The 23,103-nt window shown below is 44.4% G+C and overlaps 3 non-coding genes across 3 annotated transcripts; 2 read left to right on the top strand and 1 right to left on the bottom strand.

Annotated features, from left to right (window-relative positions):
* The first annotated feature begins 10,013 nt into the window (after positions 1–10,013).
* trnae-cuc (transfer RNA glutamic acid (anticodon CUC)) lies at positions 10,014–10,085 on the top strand. Its single transcript has one exon. It is a non-coding gene; the product is annotated as a tRNA-Glu (tRNA).
* Positions 10,086–15,397: 5,312 nt separating this feature from the next.
* Positions 15,398–15,471, top strand: trnan-guu (transfer RNA asparagine (anticodon GUU)). The gene has a single exon. It is a non-coding gene; the product is annotated as a tRNA-Asn (tRNA).
* A 6,876-nt stretch (positions 15,472–22,347) lies between these two features.
* On the bottom strand, positions 22,348–22,429 carry trnas-uga (transfer RNA serine (anticodon UGA)). The gene has a single exon. It is a non-coding gene; the product is annotated as a tRNA-Ser (tRNA).
* Positions 22,430–23,103: the final 674 nt, after the last annotated feature.

Genomic DNA, 23,103 nt, shown 5'->3' with positions numbered 1-23,103 from the left:
CTTGTTTTCCATTGTTTGTCCGTCAGGTTTGCAATTTAATTTCTGTGGATGTTGAAGATAATCTGATTTCAAAATGAGTTCATAAAACAGATAAATATTAAATCCAGGAACAAATCCTGAGGAAAATAGATCACAATGTTTGGAAGGAGGTGCAGCTAAGAAGTGGAAGATGTGAATGATGTTATTAATGATTGAGAGGAATGCATTGCAACCTTGGGGCTTTTGTAGGGTGATTAACTTACACACTTTGATATTCGAACAAGCTGAGGTATCAGGTTGAAAGCAACAAGTGTCTCCATGTGTGTTGGGATCTGAAGTGGACCTTGATCACTTGCCCAGCTAGCGCAGTCGGTAAAACACGTGACTCTTAATCTCAGGGTCATTGGTTTGAGCCCTACGCTGGGCGCTGTGGGACTTTTAAAATCTTGCTTCTTTCAAAAAGGGGAAAAAAACTCCAACTAATCGCTGCAAGGCAGGCATTCACCATTGAAAGCAACTGGCAGACACCAAATTCAAAGCACTTTCTTGTCCCATCTCTTTCTGCTTCTGTCCCTGTCTCGTGTCCAGCTCCCAGGTCAATTAGCTGCTGGATGCAGACAGAGTCAGTTCGTGGGAAAATAAGATGCAAGGCGATAAGTTTGCGGACAATCTTGCAGGGTAAAGAGACACCAGGATCTCATCTTCCTGATCCTCCCAGATTCTGATTACAGGAATGTCCACAGTGCCTATTATCCACAGTCACACTCGCCTTCTAGTCCGTTTGTACGTTGTACGAGCACGTTCCAGTACATTGTTCAGCTTTGAAATTGTTCATATTTTCACACTGGTTTTCAATGTGAAGAAAGCAGAGCTATGATAAGCTTATGTTGTTCAGCAGATGCACTGCAAGAAGGTACATAAGAGGCTGATGGTAACAGTGCTCTTTGGACGTCGTGCGCTCCAGTGAAGAATTGGCACCATTCATGTGTCGTTCAATTAGTCTCGTGACAAACCTGGTCCTGGAAATGACAAGAAAATTCGCTGAATTTTCTCCGTGTTTTGGTTTGTTAAGAGCCGAATACAAGGTAAGAAAGTACATCTCGCTCGAGTGGGTTAATGAATGGCAGAATGACCCGTGCGGTTGGGAAACATAACATTATAAAAAGTTAGAGAAAAGAAAGAGGCCATTCGTGCTGCTTTCAAAGAGCAGGGTGATTGATCAGGAGTGATAGTTGTCACGGTACAATCAGTAGGGAGCAACATTTGTCCTTCTCCCACCCATATTTTGCCTCGCACCAACATCTCTGGTCAGTGCTTTACAACCAGCCCTACTCTTCAGCCATTCCCTCACTCCGCCTCTGTGTTCTCCACTTGTTCCAAGTGTGATTTTTCCAGCTCCGAGGCGATACTCTCACTCTTCTGCTTCTGTCAGAGCTGCTAAATATTTTCAATCAATAAGTTATCAATACTTGCTTAAACAATTTCTCAAAATCCACAAACCTTCATTCTTTGACCGGGAATCGAACCCAGGCCGCAGCAGTGACAGCGCTAAATTCTAACCACTAGACCACCAGGGAAGCGACCAAATCATTTCTCGAGCTGGTTTATCTATGCTGCTTTTGCATCTTTTTGTTCCATCTCAAATCTCTTAAACCACAAAACTGCCTGTTTATGTTCAACACAAACGACTTCTTCAGCCAATGAAAATAACGGTATCTGTGAGCTGGAACATGAAATTGACAGTGAGGTGAAATAGTCCCACAAGCTGCTCATGTGTAACTTTCAATTTCCAAAACCCTCCACCCTATTCGCTGTTGGTCCAATGGAAGCGCCGATTCCTGGTCAGTTGTCATCAGGGAAACTACCAATAAACTGGACATTTGGCTTTTTTTTTCATTCCCGATCTCTTCACCAGAGAAAACTTTCTCCGACTAAATGTCTTGTTAAACTTGAACACAAGTGACTTCTTCACTAATGAGAAGCACCATTGCTGTTAGCTGGAACATGAAGTCGATACTTTCCTACTTTAAGACAGTTCTCCCCCTTTGACCGAGCTTTTAGTCCTCTGACTGAATATGTGGCTCGGTGTCACACTTTGTTATATAATGCTCCTGGGGAGCGCCTTGTGACGTTTCATTTGGTTAAAGGCGCTTTATAAATATAAGGTATTGTTGTAGGATATACATGGAAAGGGCCAATCTCTTATTATATTTTTCATGCTGATATTTTTCTTTGTTTTATCCATTCTCTGGATGTGGGCATCGCTGACTAGTTGTCCTTGAGAAGGTAGTGGTGAACTGCCTTCTTAAACCGCTGCAGTCCGTGTAGTGTAGGTACACCCACAGTGCTGTTAGAAAAGGAGTTTCAGGATTTTGACCCAGCGACAGTGAAGGAATACATTATATTTGCAAGTCAGAATGGTGAGTGACTTGGAGGAGAACTTCCAGGCAGTGGCATTCCCATCTACCTGCTGCCCCTGTCCTTATAGATGGTTACGGTCGTGGGTTTGGAAGGTGCTGCCTAAGGAGCCCTGGTGAATTCCTGCAGTGCATCTACAACACTGCTACGGTGCGTCGGTGGTGGAAGGAGTGAATGTTTGTGGATGTGGTGCCAATCAATTGGGCTGCTTTGTCCTGGACGGTGTCAAGCTCCTTGAGTGTTGTGGGTGCTGCACTCAGCAAGGCAAGTGGGGAGTATTCCATCACACACCTGACTTGTGCCTTGTAGATGGCTTTGGGAGAGGCAGGAGATGAGTTACGCATCGCATGATTCCTAGCCTCTGACCTGTTGTTGTAGCTACAGTATTTATATGGCTAATCCAGTTCAGTTTCTGGTCAATGGTAACAACGGGGATATTGACACTGGGGGATTCAGTGATGGTAATGCCTTGAACATCAAGGGGTGATGAATGGATTCTCTCTTGATGGAGATGGTCATTGCCTGATACTTGTGTGGCACGAATGTTATCTGCCGCTCGTCATCCCAAGCCTGGATACTATCCAGGCCTTGCTGCATTTGGACATAGACTGCTTCAGTATCTGAGGAGTCCCGAATGGTGCTAAACATTGTGCAATCATCAGCGAACATCTCCACTTCTGACCTTATGATGGGCGGAAAGTCATTGATGGAGTAGCTGAAGATGGTTGGGCTGAGGACACTACCCTGAGAAACTCCTGCAGTGATGTCCTGGAGCTGAGATGACTGACCTTGAACAAGCACAACCATCTTCCTTTGTGCTTGGCATGACTCCAACCAGTGGAGAGTATTCCCCCCAGATTCCCATTGACTCCAGTTTTGCTAGGGCTCCTTGATGCCACACTCGGCCAAATGTTGCATTGATGTCAAGGGCAGTCACTCTCACCTCACCTCTGGGGTTCAGCTCTTTTGTCGATGTTTGAACTAATGAGATCAGGAGCTGAGTGGCCCTGGCGGAACCCAAACCGGGCATCAGTGAGCAGGTTATTGCTAAGTAAGTGCTGCTTGATAGCATTGTCAGTGACCCCTTCCATTAAATTACTGATGGCAGAGAGTAGACTGATGGGGCGGTAATTGGCTGAGTTAGATTTGTCCTGCTTTTTGTGTACAGGACATACCTGGGCAATTTTCCACAGAGCCGGATAGATGCCAGTGTTATGGCTGTACTGGAACAGCTTGGCTAAGGGCGCGGTAAGTTCTGGAGAACAAGTTTTCAGTACTATTGCTGGAATATTGTCAGGGTCCATAGCCTTTGAAAGTACCCAGTGCCTTCAGTCGCTTCTTTATATCATGTGGGGTGAATCGAATTGGCTGAAGACTGGCATTTGTGATGCTGGGGAACTCTGGGGGATGCCGAGATGGACCATCCACTCGGCACTTCTGGCTGAAGATTGTAGAAAATCTTTTCCACTGATGTACTAGGCTCCCCCATCATTGAGTTTGGGGATATTTGTGGTACCTCCATCTCCAGTGAGTCGTTTAATTGTCCACCACCATTCTCGACTGAATGTCACAGGACTACAGAGCTTAGATCCGATTCATTGGTTGTGGGATCACTTAGCCCTGTACATCATTTGCTGCTTATGCTGTTTGGCATGCAAGTAGCCCTTTGTTGTATCTTCACCAGGTTGACACCTCATGTTTAGGTATGCCTAGTGCTGCTCCTGAGATGCCCTCCTGCACTCTTCACTGAATCAGGGTTGATCCCCTGGCTTGCTGGGTATGGTACAATGGGGGATATGCAGGGCCATGAGGTTACAGATTATGTTCAAGTACAATGCTGCTGTTACTGATGGCCCACGGCGTCTCATGGATGCCCAGTCTAGATCTATTCGAAATCTATCCCATTTAGCATGGTGGTAGTGCCACACAACACGATGGAGGACATTGTTAATGTGAAGACGGGACTTAGTCTCCGCAATGACTGTGCAGCAGTCACCCCTGTCAATACTGTTATGGACAGATACACCTGAGGCAGGCAGGTTGATGAGGATGAGGTCAAGTATGTTTTTCCCACACCACTTGCTATAGACTCAGTCTAGCAGCTATGTCATTTAGGACTAAGCCAGCTAGGTCAGTAGTGGCACTACCAAGCCATGCTTGGCGATGGACATTGACATCTCCCACCCAGAATACATTGTGCGCCCTTGCCACCTCCAAGTGATGTTCAACATGGAGGAGCACTGATTCATCAGCTGAGGGAAGATGATACGTGGTAATCAACAGGAGATTTTCCTTGCCCACATTTGACCTGTTTCCAGGAGACTTCATGGGGTCCGGAATCAATATTGAGGAGTCCCAGGGCAACTCCCTCCCAACTGTGCCGCCACCTCTGCTGGGCCTGTCCTCGGTGGGACAGGATATACCCAGAGATGGTGGTGTCTGAGGCATTATCTGTAAGGTACGATTCCATATGTCAGGCTGTTTGCTTGACTAGTCTGTTAGGCAGATGTTGGTAAGGAGTACTTTGCAGTGTCGACAGGGCTGAGATTGCCATTGTCGCTTCCAGTGCCTTGGTCAAATACTGGGTAGTCCGTTCATTCCTTTTATGTGTCTTTGTTACAATTGAGTAGTCATTTCAGGGTGTATTTTAAGAATCAACCACAGTGCTCTGGGCCTGGAGTCACGTGTGGCCAGACGAGGTAAGATTTCCTTCCCTAAAGGTCATTAGTGAACCAGACGGGTTTTAACAGCAATCCACACTCGTTTCACCAATTACAGCGGAAATTTCACAGTCGAGGACAAATACAGAGGCAGAGTGTGGGAATGAAAGAGGGAGAGAAGGGCTGTTTGGGATTCGAACCCGGAGTGTTACCCTGGCTCCCATGACTATTAGTCCAGCGACAATACCATTCCATTAGCTTTCCTAATTATTTGCTATGTTTGCATGCTAACCTTTACATCTCAGAGCCCGGCAATCTTTCACCATTTAGATAATATGCTTTTTTATTCTTCCTGCCAAAATGGACAATTTCACATTTGCCCACATTATATTCCATTTACCAGATCTTTATCCATTCACTTAATCTATCTATGTCCCTTTTCAGGTCCTTATGTCAACTCCACAAATTACTCTCCCAACTATCTTTCTGTCGTCAGCATATTTAGCAACCATTCCTTGGGCCATTCATCCAACTCATTTATACACATTGTAAAAAGCCGAGGCCCCAGCACAGATTCCTGTGACATACCACTGATCCTGCCAACAGAAAGTGAGCCATTTTTCTAAATCTCTGCTTCCTGTTAGCTAGCCAATCTTCTATCCATTCCAATCTGTTACCCCCTCCACTATGAACTTTTACTTTCCCCAAAAAACACTTGATGTGTCACTTTATCAAATGCCTTCTGGAAACCTAAGTACAGCACATCCACCAGTTCTCCATTATCCATAATATATGCTAGTTCAAAGAACTCTAATAAATTGGTCAAAGACGATTTTCCTTTAACAAAACCATGTTGACTCTGCCTGATTACCTTGGATTTTTTAATGTTTCCTGCCATAACGTCACTAAAAATAGCACCGAACCTTTTTCTTCTGACAGATGTTAAACTGACTGCCCTGCAGTTTCGTGTTTCCTGTTTCTCTCACTTTTTGAGCCAACGGATTACATTTTTTGTTTCCAATCTCATGGAATCTTGCCCAAATATAGGGAATTTGCAAAATTAAAACGAATACATCAAATATGTCACTCGGCACTTCTTTTAAGATGCTACGATAAAGCCCATCAGGACCCGAGGGTTTGTGAACCCGCACCTCCAACAATTTACTCGGTATCACTTCCCTGGTGATTGTAATTTTCTTGAGTTTCCCTCGCTTCAATTTCCTGAGTTACAGATAAATCTGGGATGTTCCTTGTCTCCTCTGAACTGCGCAGGCACCTGGATGGAATGTTATACTGTGACGTCATGCAGCAGCACTTTGGGTCTTTGTTTTGAAGAAATGGAATTCGGCTGTTCTCATTAGGAATGCTGGGGACAGACTGATCAACAATGTCTTCATCAAATAGCACAGCGCAGTAAGAGAGCCTCCCACTCATCCTTTCTATGCCTAAGCTTTTTACAAAGAGCCTCCTCATTCATCCGATTTTCCTTCTTTCTCTGCATAACCCCGATTTCCCCCTCTCAATTCATTCTCCAATTTCACTTGGAAAATACTGATTTAATAAAAATGATATTGAAAGATGAGAAGGAGCTTCTACAGTGCCCAGTCTGCTAAATTCTGCAGCGTTACCAAAGTTTCTTTGACTCAATGACACCAAGAATTGCACTTATGATTATTACATAGTTTTTGAACAAAAAAAGTACTTAAACTGTTGATTTGGATTTAATTTTTTTAACGAAATTTATTCCGATCAAGCATCTCCTCATTTTCTCAGTCGATATATACAATCTTACTCCTCTTGCTGTACAACCTGTTGCAGAGGCTGTTATAGAAAAGAGGGAAAGGTTTGCTACAGCTATACAAAGCCCTGGTTAGGTCACAACTGGAGGACTGTGTATAGTTCTGGGAACGGCACCTTATAAAGGATCAATATTTGCATTGAAAGTTTCAGAGGAGCCGCATTGATTAAGTTGGTGGGTTTTGGAAATAGGAAGTTGAACATCTGCAACAATTACATTGAGGAGACCAAACGCAGACTGGGTGACCACTTTGCAGAACACCTTCAATCTGTCCTCAAGCATGACCCAGGCCTTCCTGTCGGTTACCATTTCAACGCCCCATCCTGCTCTCATGCCCACATGTCTGTCCTTGGCCTGCTGCAATGTTCCAATGAAGCCCAACGCAAAGTGGAGGAACAGCACCTCATCTTCCGATTAGGCACTTTGCAGCCTTCTGGACTTAACATTGAGTTGAACAACTTCAGACCATGAACTCTCTCCTCCATTTTCACACTTTTTAAAATCCCTTTATAAAAATGTATTTTATTTACTTATTTTTTATTCATTTATTCGTTATTTCATCCCCCTTTTTATCCATTTTTAATCCTTATTTCCCAACTACCTCCCTCTCCTCCCACCCCACCCCAATTCCAAAAGCGCCATCTGTTACACGTTCCATGTTGTTTTTTCACGGATTGCTGACCCTTGTTCTGCTATTCACACATTCTGCTTTCGTACTTTTATGCAACTATCAGCATCTTCTTCAGCTCTCACCACTGCCATTAACACTCCCTTTTTCTTGTGTCGATGATACGTTTGTCAGTCTCTCCTTAGCTCCCACCTCTCGCTGACCTTCTACCCAGCTTCACCTGCTCTACCCTCCTCGCCCCATCCCCACCCTGCCCCACTTGAACAGTATAAACCCCATCACTTTTTACTTCTCATCAGCTCTGAAGAGGAGTCACATGGAATCGAAAAGTTAACACCGTTTCTCTCTCCACAGATGCTGTCAGACCAGCTGAGTTTTCCCAGCACTTTCTGTTTTCATAATATATAAGAGGTGCTTGGCTAACAAGACGGCAGACGGAGAAAAATGTAGCAAAGACTGAAGTAACTCACTTGGTCGTAAAAGTAATTTTTAAAAAGCAGCAAAGCAGGACATGTTTGAAAAGGTGAGAAAGTTGTCCATTGATTTACAAAGTGACTTGGCTGTGCTTGTACAAGGAAGACAGGAAGTTGTATCAGTTCCTGCAGCAAAATTGATTAGCGTGTTCTTCCATCTGAAAAACCATTCAGTGACGAAACTTCCGATGTTTTTTTTCCCCATCAACACTCATTGTCATACGGATTCGGGTTGTCAATGGCGGCAGGAAAGTTTTCCACAAATGTTGCCAGTTCTAATGTGAGTTTCCAACCAGAGAATCTTCCGCGTGTAAAGGAAATGTGATAACTATTAGGCTACGAAAGCAACATGCAGCTCCTTGCAGAATATTAAACTGTGCTGTCTTATTGCACTGCAGGACCTTGTTTTGTGGAAGTATAATTCGGCGGAAAACCTTAGCCATGCGGCAGAGAAATTGATCTAACATTAGAATCATCAGGTGACAGAACACATCAGCAGCTCATTCAACACCGCACACATGTGCGAACAACCTTACAGCAAATCCGCCCCATTCTTTCCCTCTTTTTTCCCCAGCCATGCATTTTTCAGAAGATCATTCAAAACCTGGAGAAGTATAAATGTCACTTTGTGTTGAGATGATGCATCCTGTTATGATTTAACAACAAAAGGGAACGATGCAACCTTTCCCTACATTTAATACTGTTAATGCTTCTACCACTTTTCGAGCGGGGAAACTTTCCGTGTGTGAGAGACTGTGATCCCTATTACCCTACACAAGCCCTGCAATGTAGCGGGGAAACTTTCCGTGTGTGAGAGACTGTGATCCCTATTACCCTACACAGACCCTGCAATGTAGCGGGGAAACTTTCCGTGTGTGAGAGACCGTGATCCCTATTACCCTACACAAACCCTGCAATGTAAAGAGCCCAATTTAACACACAGAAGGCAGAGAGTCAGGATTTTTCAGGTTGGAAAGACGTAATTAGTGGAGTGCCACAAGGATCAATCCTAGGGCCTCAATTATTTACTATCTATATTAATAACTTGGAGGAGGGGGCAGAGTGTAATGTATCCAAATTTTCTGACGATACAAAAATAGGTGGGAGTGCATTTTGTGATGAGGACATAAGGAATCTGCAAGGGGGTATAGATAGGTTGAGTGAGTGGGCAAAAAACTTGGCAGATGGAGTTGACTGTAGGAAAGTGTGAGGTGATGCACTTTGGACGGAAGAATCAAAAGGCAGACTATTATTTAAATGGAGAGAGACTCCAAAAAAGTGCAGCACAGAGGGATCTGGGTGTTCTTGTGCATTAAACACAATAGGTTAGCATGCAGGTGCAGCAAGTAATTAAGATGGTAAATGGAATTTTGGCCTGTGCGAGTGGATGGAGTTTAAAAATCTGGAAGTCTTGTTACAACTGTGCAGGGTGTTGGTGAGGCCACATCTGGAGTACTGTGTACAATTTTGGCCCCCGTATTTTAGAAAGGATATACTGGCATTGGAGGCAGTTCAAAATAGATTCAGGAGGCTCATTTTTAGGATGAAGTACAGCGAAACAGGTTAAGCCTCTATTCATTAGCGTTTAGAAGAATGAGGGGTGATCTTATTGAAACCTACACGATTCTGAGGAGGCTTGACAGGTTCATGTAGAGAAGGCGTTTCCACTCGATCTAGGGAACATAGTTACAGAATAAGGGAGCATTCATTTAAAACTGAGATGCGAAGGGATTTCTTCTCCCAGAGGGTAGTAAATGTCTGGAATTCTCTACCCCAGAGAGGTGTGGAGGCAAGATCACTGCAAGTATTTAAAGGGGAGGTGGATAGATTTTTGAAATATCGGGGAGTTGAGGCCTATGAGGAGCTGGCACGAAAGAAGAGTTGAGGTCTGGGCAGATCATCCATGATCTTATTGAAAGGCTTGAGGGGCCTTTCCTGCTCCTTCTTCTCATGTTCTTATGTTCGTTTGAAACGTGTCTCTGGTGAAAGGGGTCGGAAATTAAAATAAAAGGCACAGGTAACATAGATAAGCCAGGTTGTAAAACTTCCCTGTAGCTTCCCTGGTGGTCTAGTGGCCAGGATTTGGCGCTCTCATCGCCGCGGCCCGGGTTCGATTCCCGGTCAGGGAATGGTAATTTGCTGACCTCGTGCAAGCTATGAAAAGGAGTTTCGATAACTCCCATTAGAAAAATGCAGATCACCTTTGCCGGAATCAGTGGCGTGGGAGCTTGAACTTTGCATCAGAGTTGGAAATGTTATCCGGTTACAACCGGTAAGAAACAAACACAGGGGTGAAGATAGTGAATGAGAGAAGGGCTGTGATTGGCTGCAAAGTGCTGACAATAGAGAGGATGGTGCAAAGCAAAATATAGCGGTAAGAGTGAAGATTTTACCGTTTACATTGACACAAATATCTCCCAGATCTTGTCCCAAATCTCGTGTTAAATGAGGAGGAAACTCCTCGCTCAATCTTCCACTTCTTAGCTGCACCTCCTTGCAAACTCCCCCTGCATTTTCCATCCTGATATTTTTCTCTGTAACATTTTGATATGAAACTGCACAACTAATGTGAATAAAGTGTGTGATGGGAAAAATGTGTTAACCCCCTCGGGAACTGAACCACATTGACACACACGGAGGAACACACACAGACATGTACACCGAGAGTGACAGAGGGCAAGGGTTTGTCTCTAAGGAGAGACAAACATCCAGAAAGCAAGCATGTCACCAACCTGGCTCGGTTTTTGTTCCCCTACGACAAGTTTCGTGAATGTTTTCGTGAATGAACGGAAATAGGAAAACCCCCTTGGATGCTTTGGTGCTTGGATGGATTTGATTGAATCTAACCCAGAATTAACTCAGTAGACACAGAGTTAAAATCAGGAATAATGAGCAGCGGGAAACCCCAATGGATTTGAACTCCATCTCCTTAACCACTCGGCCACGGCAACTGGCCCTATGAACAGGTTAATGTTGTTGGTATATAAGATGACTACAGCAGAGAGGCGGGCTTTCGGCCCATCTTCTCCGTGCTGGCTGTCTGGAAGAAAACTCAACTACTTCCACTGCCGTGCATTCTCACAAAAGCAATTAATATTTGTATTGCCTCTCCTCCTTCTCCCAGTTAAAATTAAACCCAGTACACGCCCGCATTCACTTTGAGCTGGCACTTTGTCGTCAGAGGAGAGCATTCAAAATGACCAACATGCGAACCACCTATAGCTTTGGCAGCGGTTCCACAAATAATGGAACCTGAATCCAGCGCCTGAGGCCATTCGGCCAGGCTACCTCTCACAACCTGCTGTTTCCCGTCGCCTTGATGTTGTTTCCACTGAAAAAGAACATTAAAAATATCGAAGAAGGAACAGGAATTAGCCATAAGCCTCCTCGAGCCTCCACTCCCACTTAATAAGATCATGTCAGATCCCCAAGCTCAGCACCAATTTCCCATCCGATCCCAATAGCCCTTCATTCACTTAAAGTCCAAACATTCATCAGCCTTCAATATACTCATCGACTGAGGATCCACAGAGCTCCAGGCTACAGAATTCCAAAGATTCACAAGCTTTTGGGTGAAGAAATGTCTCCTCGCCTCAGTCCTAAATGACTGACACATTATCCGGATAATGTGAGCCCAGTTCTAGACGCTACAGCCAGGGAGAAACAGCCTCTCAGCATGTTCACTGTCACTCAGGAATCAATCCAGTGAATCTTGGTTGCACACAGACAGCGAGTGAATGGAGGGAACAAAGAGCACAAAAGTGAACAGAGATAGAGACACAGGCAGAGAGGCTGAGAGAGTTAAAGAGAGCGAGGCAGATATAAAGGGACAAAAAGAGGCAGACAGATGGAGAGAGAGTGGTAGACACTGAAAGGAACAGATACACTTCACCATTCCACATGATCATTAACTTAGATTGACAGACGGAAAGCGAGAAATAAAGACTTACATTTAAACAGAGCCTTTCACCAACTCAGGACAACGGGAGGCCCTTTAGAGCCAATGAAATCTTTTTGAAATATAGTCACTGTTGCAATCTAAAAGCAGAGAGAGTTTGACAAAAATGCTGATTCAGTAGATTAGAAAATTCGATCTTAAGAAATCCATCTCAATGTAGAAACTTTCTTTCGATCTTCCTAAACAGTTCATGGTTTGTTTGATGCAGATTCAGCAGATGTAAATCTGCAGCTGAGTGAATAAATTTCAACTCGGATCTCTGACGAAACAGGGACAAAGCATCCCATTTCTATCAGGTCATCTCTCAGCCTTCTCTTTTCTAGAGAAAAGAGCTTCAGGCTGTTCAGCCTTTCCTGGTGATTCTAACCTATCCGTTCCTGGAACATTTGTGAATCAACTTTTATTTTCCTGTTCCTTCCGACACCCGACAGCAGTAGAAACAGTTCCTAATGTCTGAGTGATTTCAGTTTGGACTATCTGCATTTAAAAATTCATTCTCTCGATGTGTCCATTGCCTTACCCACTGAACCACAAGGACTCGGTGCCTGTCTGTTTAAATGTTGCTCAGTGACAATTTCGATCATCCTCCACTTTGTACCAAAATGACCCTCAGAAGCTGAAAAATCTCCATTCAAAAAAAAGAAAGAAAACTCCTCTTGAATATTTTAAAACTGCTCTTTTTATTCTCTGTACCATCTTAATATGATGCCGCAAAACTAACGTGAATAATGTTTGGATGGTGAAATGGGGAACTGAACCGCATTGACACACACACAGGAATATACACCCAGATTGACAGAGGGCAAGGGTTTGTCTCGAAGGCGAGGCAAACATCCAGAAAGCAAGCATCACACCAACCTGGCTCTGTTTCTGTTCTATTTCTAGCTGTAACTTTTGTGAACGCTTGCAGACAAAAGGAAATTAGAGAACGCTGGGGGTTTTGGATGTTTTTTATTCAACTTAATCGACATTTAATCGTGCAGGCACACTCTAAAATTCAGGAATGATAAGAAGAGTAGTTGTTAGGTTTCCAGCCCACCTGTGGAGACCCCATTAGATTCAAAACCTGTTGCCTTAACAACTCAGTCGCGAATCCAAGCCCCAGATTTGCATGAATGTAGATTGTATAAAATCATATAGACGGCTACATCAGACGGTCATTCAGCATATTGTTCACATGCCGACTCTCAGGAAGAGCAACTCACAGACTGCAATTCCACACCCCGCCTTTTTCCTACAGCAACTCATATTTATATTGTCTCTCCTCATTCCCCCGATCAAAGTAAAACACCGTACACTCCGCTGGGTTTAATGTGAGTTTGTATCTGTTGGTTCAAATGGGACAGCTGCAGATCCTAAAAGGGAGATAACTTGAACGTTTGGCGACGGTGGGATTCGAACATTTGTTTTTGTAGAGACTGCAGCCTTAATCCAGCGCCTTAGACCGCTCGGCTACGCTATCAAGTAAAAAAGGGTTATTCATAATTTCCTTCACTGGAATTGTCAACGAAAAGAACAGAAGCAAAGGAGCAGGAATGGGTCATTGGGAAACTCGAACCAGCTCTGCCAGTTAACCAGATCATCCTGCACTTTGTAACAAACAGAAATCATCTCCACTGCTAACTTCTTTTTTCAATGTTTCATTATTTCGATGTTTCAAATGATGTTTCTTTTTTTCCTTTGTGACTCTGCGTGTTTACTCAATGAAATGTTGGTAATAGTTAATGAGATTGTATATATTGACTGAGAAAAATGAGGAGATGTTTGGTCAGGGTAAATATTTTTTGATAATTTGATTTGACATCAACGATTTCAAAAAATTTGAAAACTGTCAAAGGTTTCAGAATCCAACTCTTCATGTCATTGGGTCAGGAAAACTTTGTTAACTTTCATACATTGTGCATGGACACAGCAGAAGGCCCTGCATCTCTTTCAATATTGTTTTTTCTTAACGCAGAGATTTCAAAAGGGAATTGGACAATGACTTGAAAGGGAGAAAAAGATCAGGGTTATGGAAAGAGACAAATAAATTGAGATTAACTAGAAAGCTCGTTGAACAAAACTGACATAGACTGATTGTCCGAAAGACATCTTGTAGAGCTGTGCCATTTGATGATGACATTGTTGATCAGTCTGTCTCCAGCATTCCTAATGAGAACAGCCGAATTCCATTTCTTCAAAACAAAGACCCAAAGTGCTGCTGCATGACGTCACCGCTTAACATTTTAGTGAAGCCCATTGAGCCTTTGTGCTGTTTCCTGTTTCTGTGGTGCGGTGATTTTCATGCTTGCCGAGCACATGAAACGTTCTCCGGTTTAAAACTGGGCAGAGCCATAATCAGAATTTGTGGGTTCACGTTGAAGCCACGTGACCTGGTCTGTGATTATCCCTGAACCAAGAGCACATGGTCTGCTCATTGTGACGTGCCTGGTTTTGACTGTTTCCTGAGCGGTGATTGGCTGCTGTGTTCCCTACATTACAACAATGACTGCACTTCAATAAAAGCAAAACTGCGGAAATCTGGAAAGGAAAACAGAAAATACAGGAAAAAATCAGCAGGTCTGACAGCATCTGCGGAGAGAGAAACCTGCTGAGTTTTTCCAACATTGTCTGTTTTTATTTTAAAAAGTACTTAATTGGCTGGAAAGTAGTTTGAGACATCCACTGGTCTGGAATAGCGCTATTAAAATGCAAGTCTGTCCTTCTTTAATTATCTTAAATCCCAGTCCTCTGGTTACTGACCCCCGTCAATGGGAACAGTTTCTCCCGATCTGCTCTATCAAACCGCCCCGTCCCCGTTGCCCCCACCCCCGTCATTTTGAACAGCTCCGTGAAATCTCCGTTTAACCTTCTTTGCTCCATAGAGGACAATCCCGGTCTCCATAAACTCTCCACAAAACTGAATTTCCTCATCCCTGGACATGATGCAAGGCGGAGGATTGAGACGAGATTTTGGAAAATATTGTCAGTTGGCAGGTGGGAAAATGGAGAAGGAACCAAAATAGAAATCTCAGTCTCCAGCATTGTGAATCTTCAGATATTCTTTGGGAACCGGAATCTGAGGAGAATGACGGGTGAACTGTCCGACTGACCAGAAACAGTCAAGGCACCTTTCCCTTCTTTCAGACGCTGGAACATTGACTCTTTTGTTATCAGTGAAATTAGCTGATCTGAGACATTGAAAGGATTCTCGTTACTGCACATCAGGAATTCAAACCTAATATCGGCTTCGGGACAATCAGAATAGTTGGTAACAGTCAAGGCACCGAAAGGCTCGAAGGAAGACGGCTCCGGTTGTAGGAGAGCTTGTTCCCGGTGACATGGATGTGTCTGAAGTGGGTGGGATCAGCCTGTTTCCATGTATCCACAATGAATGTCCTGCCCTTTATTTTGGAAGAGTAAAACTGATAGAGAATAATTGTCATTCCTGTAGCAGCAATCTGAAACTTTAACTCGATGCCACCATTTTTAGAAGTTGCATCAGTCTCTGTGGCACAATTGGTTAGCGCATTCGGCTGTTAACCGAAAGGTTGGTGGTTCGAGACCACCCAGGGACGAAACTTCCCCCTTTTTCCAGCATTAATTATCACTCAGTTCCCGGTTGTCATTGGCGACTTGAGCTGAATGTCAAGACCCCGGAAATGTTGCCGGCTCCACTGTTATCCAGTGAGCTCCCAAGTAAGCGGCTTTTTTTCGAATATTCATTTCAAATATAATGAGAAAACATTTAGACCTACCATGCACTGATATCCAACACACTGGAAATTTATGAAGTTATTGAATTCAAACAAACCCATCAATGATTCCCTCTTCCTCAGCTCCACAGTGAGTGAGACAGGCAAATGCAGCAAAGCAGCAATATTCCGGCCCCGCACACTCCAATCACCTGCTGCCAGCAGAAAGCGGCGACTGCAGCTTCAATCAGCGGGTTACTGCCCATCCCTGGGACACAGGATACTCCAACCCAGGCCAAACCTCCCAATACACCGAGCACAGGCTCAGGAAAACTCACGTACATTATATCCCGGTCACTAAACCTCCGAGCAGCATTTACAGAATTCCCGAGTGAGTGAGTCACAAATAAAAGTCACCCCAACTTTCTAAATCTTTTCACTGTCAAATTCCTTCATTTTATTGAAACGCTGACTGTTGTGAATGCGAAAATGAGCACCATGGGATTTGTGTTACCGTGTGACTTGTTCTCCACTGATTGTCCTTCAGGTTTGCAATTCAATTTGTGTTGGATATTGAAGCGAATCTGTTTTCAAAATGAGGACACAAAGCAGCTAAATATTGAATCCGGAAACAGATCCTGAGGAAAATGGATCACACTGTTTGGAAGGAGGTACATCTGAGAAGCAGAAGCTATGAATTATGTTATTGATGATTAAGTGGAAAGCATGGGGGCCTTGGTCAAGCATCGTGTCCCAGTGGTGAAAACGATTCTTTTAAAATCCACTGGGATTTCACCAGGAAAGTTCCAATCTTACCGACTGTGCTTCTTATTATTGCTGATTTCAACCAGGTGTCCACAGAACTCTCGGATCAATGGAAGAAAAAACATCCAAAATTCTCCTGATTTTTGGACTCTAAGGGAATGAAGGGCGATCGGGATCGGGTGGGAAATTGGTGTTGAGGCTGGAGATCCGCCATGATCTTATAAAGTGACGGAGGAGGCTTGTGGGGCCTTATGAAGTATTGTTGCTGCTTTGATTCTGTTCTATTTGAGTAGCAATGCTAGGCAAGGCGATGGGCAGTAATAATGAAGCTTGGTTTCAAATACCACTTCCACTGCTGCTGACATTGCCCCATTGGTCGAAAAAGTGGCAGCTCACAGTTAAAGCAGGTGTGTGCGGTGTTTCACTTGAACAGAAATACTGAGAGACAATAAAATATAAATGGCTGTGGAGAAAAGGCGGGGTTGTTGAATTAGCTGTGAAACTTGTGCAGGACAGATATTCGCCTCCAGCTCTTTCTGCCCGTCCAGGTCAATTAGCTGCTTGATGCAAACGCAGTCAGATAGTGCGAACGTAAAACAGAACGTGATCAGTTTGCAGATAGCAGCTTACAGAGACACCAGGATCTTCCTGATTGGCCCAAGTACTGATCACAGGAATGTGCACAGTGCCGATTATCCACAATCTCATTTCCCTTCCAGTCTTGTCTACGTTGTTCAGCTTTGAAAATGCTCATATTTTCACACTGGATTTCAATGTGAAGAAAGCAGAGCTGTGATAAGCTTATATAGTTCAGCAGATGTACTGCAAGAAGTTACATAACAGGCAGATGATAACAGTGCTCTTTGGACGCGGTGAGCTCCAGGGAAGGATTGGCACTATTAATGTGTCGTTCAATTAGTCTCGTGACAAATCTCGTGCTGGAAATGACAAGAAATCTCGCTGAATTTGCTCCGTGTTTTGGTTTCAAACGAGCCGAATACAAGGTAAGAAAGTACAACTCGCTCGAGTGGGTTACAAAATGGAAGAATGACTCGTGCTGTTGGGAAACATAAAATTATAGAAAGTTGCAGCACAGAAAGAGACCATTCGGCCTGGCGTGCTGCTGTCAAAGAGCAGTTGTGATTGGTTGATCCATCAGGAGTGATACTCATGTCAGTGCAACAGTAGGCAGCAAAATTTGCCCTTCTCCCACCCATATTTTTCCTGGCGCCACCATCTCTGTGGTCAGTGATTTGCACCCTGCCCTTCTCTTCTCCTTCTTTCACTCCACTTCTGTCTCTGTTCTCGACTTGTCCAAATATGACATTTCCAACTCTGCGGTGAAACTTCAACTATCACCCCACTGATTCTGGTGGAGTTGTTAAATCGTTTCCATCAATAAGTAATTAATACTCATTTTAACAAGATAAAAAAATCTACATTCCCTGATTGGGAATCGAACCCAGGCTAATGCTGATAAAGTGCCGAATCCTGACCACTAGACCATCGGGGAAGCTATCATCTCAATTTCTCTGTTCCTTTCACCCACTCTAACCTGTCTCTCTCTGAACTTGCTGCACTCCGTTCTCTCAGGTTCAACCCTGACATTGTCATCAAACCTGCTGACAAGGGTGGTGCTGTTGTTGCCTGGCGCACTGATCTCTACCTCGCAGAGGCTGAGCGTCAACTCGTAGACACTTCCTCCTACCTGCCCCTGGACCATGACACCACCACTGAACATCAAGCCATTGTTTCCAGGACTGTCACTGACCTCATCTCCTCTGGAGACGTTCCTTCCACAGCTTCCAACCTCATAGTCTCCCAACCTCGGACGGCCCGCTTATACCTCCTGCCCAAAATCCACAAACAGGACTGTCCCGGCAGACAGATCGTGTCAGCCAGTTCCTGCCCCATGGAACTCATTTCTTGCTATCTTGACTCCATTCTCTCTCCCCTTGTCCAGTCCCTTCCCACCTACATCCGTGATTCCTCTGACACCCTACATCATATCATCAATTTCTAGTTCCCTGGCCCCAACCGCCTCCTCTTCACCATGGACGTCAATCCCTCTACACCTCCATCCCCCACTGGGATGCTCTGAGGGCTCTCCGCTTCTTCCTTGAACAGAGGCCCGAAAAATGCCCATCCACCACTACTCTCCTCCGTCTGGCTTAACTTGTTCTCACACTGAGCCATTTCTCCTTAAACTCCTCTCACTTCCTCCAAATAAAAGGTGTGGCTATGGGTACCCGCATGGGCCCCGGCTATGCTTGTCTCTTTATGGGGTATGTGGAACATTCCTTGTTCCAGTCCTACTCCGGCCCCCTCCCACAACTCTTTCTCCGGTACATCGATGATTGCTTCGGCGCTGCTTCATGCTCTCGTCTGGACTTGGAAAAATTTGTTAATTTTGCTTCCAATACCCAACCCTCCATCATTTTCACATGGTTCATTCCTGACACTTCCCTTCCCTTCCTTGACCAATTCCCTGTCTCAATTTCTGATGATAGACTGTCCACCAATATCCATTACAAGCCTACCGACTCCCACAGCTACCTCGACTACAGCTCCTCACACCCCACTTCCTGTAAGGACTCCTTCCCATTCTCTCAGTTCCTTCGCCTCCGTCGCATCTGTTCTGATGATGCCACTTGCAAAAACAGTTCCTCTTACATGCCCTCCTTCTTCCTTAATCGAGGATTTCCACCCACAGTGGTTGACAGGGCCCTCAACCGTGTCCGGCCCATCTCCCGCGCATTCCTTCTCACACCTTCTTCTCCCTCCCAGAAATATGATAGGGTCCCCCTTGTCCTCACTTATCACCCCACCAGCTTCCGCATTCAAAGGATCATCCTCCACCATTTCCACCAACTCCAGCATGATGCCACCACCAAACACATCTTCCCTTCACCACCATCCGCAGCCCCCCCCCCCCCCACACACCACCGCCGGTGGCATTCTGCAGGGATCATTCCCTCCGTGACACCCTGGTCCACCCCTCCATCACCCCCGACACCTCAACCCCCTCCCACGGCACCTTCCCATGCAACCGCAGAAGGTGCAACACCTGCCACTTTACGTCCCCTCTCCTCACCGTCCAAGGGCCAAAATACTCCTTTCAAGTGAAGCAGCATTTCACTTGCACTTCCCTCAATTTAGTCTACTGCATTTGATGCTCCCAATGCGGTTTCCTCTACATTGGAGAGACCAAACGCAGACTGGGTGACCGCTTTGTGGAACACCTTCGGTCTGTCTGCGAGCATGACCCAGACCTCCCTGTCACTTGCCATTTCAACACTCCACCCTGCTTTCATGTCCACATGTCCGTCCTTGGCCTGCTGCATTGTTCCAGTGAAGCTCAACACAAACTGGAGGAACAGCACCTCATCTTCCGACTCGGCACTTTACAGCCTTCCGGACTGAATATTGAGTTCAAAAACTTTAGATCATGAACTCTCTCCTCCATCCCCACCCCCTTTCCGATCCCCCTTTTTTCCCAACAATTTATATATTTTTTTCTTTTCCCACCTATTTCCATTATTTTGAAATGTATTTCCATCCATTGTTTTATCTCTACCTTTTAGCCTATTTCGATCCCTTCACCCCACCCCACCCCCACTAGGGCTATCTCTACCTTGCTCGTCCTGATTTCTACCCTTAATGTCATCTATTAGCACATTTCTTAGCTAATGTCACCACCGTCAACATCTCTTTGTCCTTTTGTCTATGACATTGCTACTTTGCGTCCGCCTATCACTGCCCCTATATCCAGCCCAACCTGCCCCACCCCCCACTACCAGCTTGTATTTCACCGCATTTCTCCATTTCCTTAGTTCTGAAGAAGAGTCACACGGACTCGAAACGTCAACTGTGCTCCTCTCCGCAGATTCTGTCAGGCCTGCTGGGTTTTTCCAGGTATTTTTGTTTTTGTTTCAGATTTCCAGCATCCGCAGTATTTTGCTTTTATCTGAGAGAGAGAAATCAATACGTTTCAGTGAGTGAGTCGCTGTCTCAGATAGAGATATGACAGACATTAAGTGATTGTGGTGACAAACGTGCCCGTCTTAGCAAAGAAATGTTTGGTATGACATGAATTTATAAACAAGAGCACACAACAGAATATATTATCAATGAATATTTATGTTATTTGACGATCTGTAGTTACAGTTTGAATAAGAGAAAATAAAATAAAATGAAACATTCTGGTGAAGATACATCTTTTATCTTTGTGGAATGACGCAGCATGATTTCTTTTCACACTGACACATAGAACAGGTGAAGTCTCATATGTAATACTGTTGGCTGTAATGAAACTGAATATTAGGAGCTGCACGGAACAAACAGTCAAAGCCTGTAGTTTTAGGCCAAAGTCAGAGGCCCATTTCTAACTCAACGTTCACCTTATAGAGACATAGAATAGAGTAGTAACAACAGAGACAGAGCCTGGTGTGGTTATTATTGAGACAGGGCCTAGTGCAATTTAAGCAGAGACATTACTAGAGAGGCCACCTAATGTTACTTAAGCAAAGACGTGACCTAGTGCACGAATAACAGGGGCGGGGACGAGTGCTATATTAACATAGACAAGGTCTACTGCTGTAATAGCGGAGATGGGTCTAGTGCAATAGTTACCGATACAGGGCCTGGATCAACATCAAGTGAAATAGGGCAGTTATTACAGGCGCAGGACACAGAGTAATTGCTTCCCAGAGAGAGTCTAAGGCCGTAATATCGGAGACTGCCACCAGTGTAAGAGAGACAGATATGATCTCGTGGAGTAAACTCAGGGAAGGGGAGAATGGAATAGAAGCAGAGACAGAGGTACAAAGACAAAGTCTCTGCAAAGACAGGATCCATTTTAATTAAAAAGACAGATAAGCTCGAGTGTAATACAGGCTGATACAAAGTCTAGTGCAAATTGTTCTGAAATACGGTCTAGAGGAATATAAGTGCAGACATGATTGAGTGTGTTATAAGCAGCGCCGTGACCTCGTGACACATAAGTGAGACAGTGCCGAGTGAAGTAATAATTGAGACAGGATCTTGTGTAATACGAACCAGCCTGGTGTAGCAATAACACTGACCGGATCCAGTTTAAGAAAACTGATACACGGTCTCGTGCAGCTTCACATAATTGAGGGCTCTTTTTAATATCAACTGACGCAGTGTCTGGTGAATTAAATACCGGCAAAGGTACGAGATCAGTAAAAACAGAGACATACACTAGTACAGCAATAAGAGTAATCGTTTAGGACAATAACAACAGAAACAGGGAATTGTGTGATATGAATGGAGGCATGTATTGGTGCAGCATCACCTGAGGCAGGGTCCAGTTTGATAGACACGTGGCAGGTTCTACTGGAGTAATAGCTGAGACAGAGTCTTGTAAAATGCAAATAAAAACATGTTCTAGTTTTCTATAACCAGAGACAAGCTCTAGTGCAGTGCTAACTGGGGCATGGCTTATTGTAACTTTGGTCGAGACCTGCTTCAGTGCAGTCATGACTGAGATAGTGCCAACTGTATTGTGGCCCTAGCCCAGTACATAAACTACTGAGATTGAACCAATTACAGAAACAACTGAGAGATGACCTTCTCTAATATGATCAGAGACATGTCCTCGTGCAATAGAAACAGTAACGGCGTCTAATTTAATATGAAACTCTTTCGAGTTATCAACAGTCACAGATTGCAACTCTTTCGAGTACAATCACAGTTCTTGGTTTTCGGGAGTGGGACATGAACCCACAACCCTCTGATTCAAAGGCGAGGGTGCTATGAACTGAGCCACAGCTGACACCTCCCTTAATTTAATATGAACAGAGACAGTGCCAAATGCAGCAATAATTGAGACAGCGTCTGCTTCATGTGATGTGAGCAATCACGGTTTCACTGCCACCTACTGGTCAAACTTTGCTACTGCAGGTGTTGTGAAAATGTCGATTCCATTTACTGTTTCTGAGATCAATGGTTAAAATCAGAAATAATGGAAAACGTAGACGGCAGGATTTGCACCTGCGCGTGGTAACCACAAAGGATTTCAAGTGCATCGCCTTAACCACTCGGCCACGACTACAGACCTTGGCATGGAGCCTGTATTATTTATATGAAGTCATAGAACGGTTACAGCAGACAAAAAGGGCCTTCTGCCCGCCCTGTCTCTGTCATAACCTAGCCGGGTATGCACGCGCGTTATTTCCTATGTGAATATTCAGGGAGATCAATGTTGTTTCCTCCTGGAGCCTCAGCTTGTTCTGAATTTCAATCTGTGGAAGGTAATCGACCTACAAAATCCACAAGATGATAATGCATTCCTCTCAATCATCAATAACATCATTCACATCTTCCACTTCTTTGCTGCACCTCCTTCCAAACATTGTAAACTCCACTTGCATCGTTCATCCTGATATTTTTCTCTTTGACATTTTAATATTAAGTTGCACAACCAATGTTAATCAAGTTTGTGTTGGTGAATATGTGTCCATCCCCTCGGGGAACTGAACCGCATTGACACACACAGAGGAACACACACTGACACATACACCGAGAGTGACAGAGGCCTAAGGAGAGACAAACACCCAGAAAGCAAGGATGCCACCAACTAGGCCAATTATTGTTCCATTTCAGACTCCAAATGTGGTGAATGTTTGCAGATGAACAGGACTAAGAAACGCGGGGGTGTTTGGGTGGTTTAGTTTTTCATTTGACTGACAACTTATTCTGCAGACAGTTTGTGTCAATCAGGAGTGA

Source organism: Cetorhinus maximus, unplaced genomic scaffold (assembly GCF_964194155.1).
Source record: "Cetorhinus maximus unplaced genomic scaffold, sCetMax3.hap1.1 HAP1_SCAFFOLD_353, whole genome shotgun sequence".
In the NCBI taxonomy this organism is placed as follows: Eukaryota; Metazoa; Chordata; class Chondrichthyes; order Lamniformes; family Cetorhinidae; genus Cetorhinus; species Cetorhinus maximus.
The sequence above is the reverse complement of the archived record's forward strand: the minus strand, read 5'-3'. Positions and strand labels throughout refer to the sequence as shown.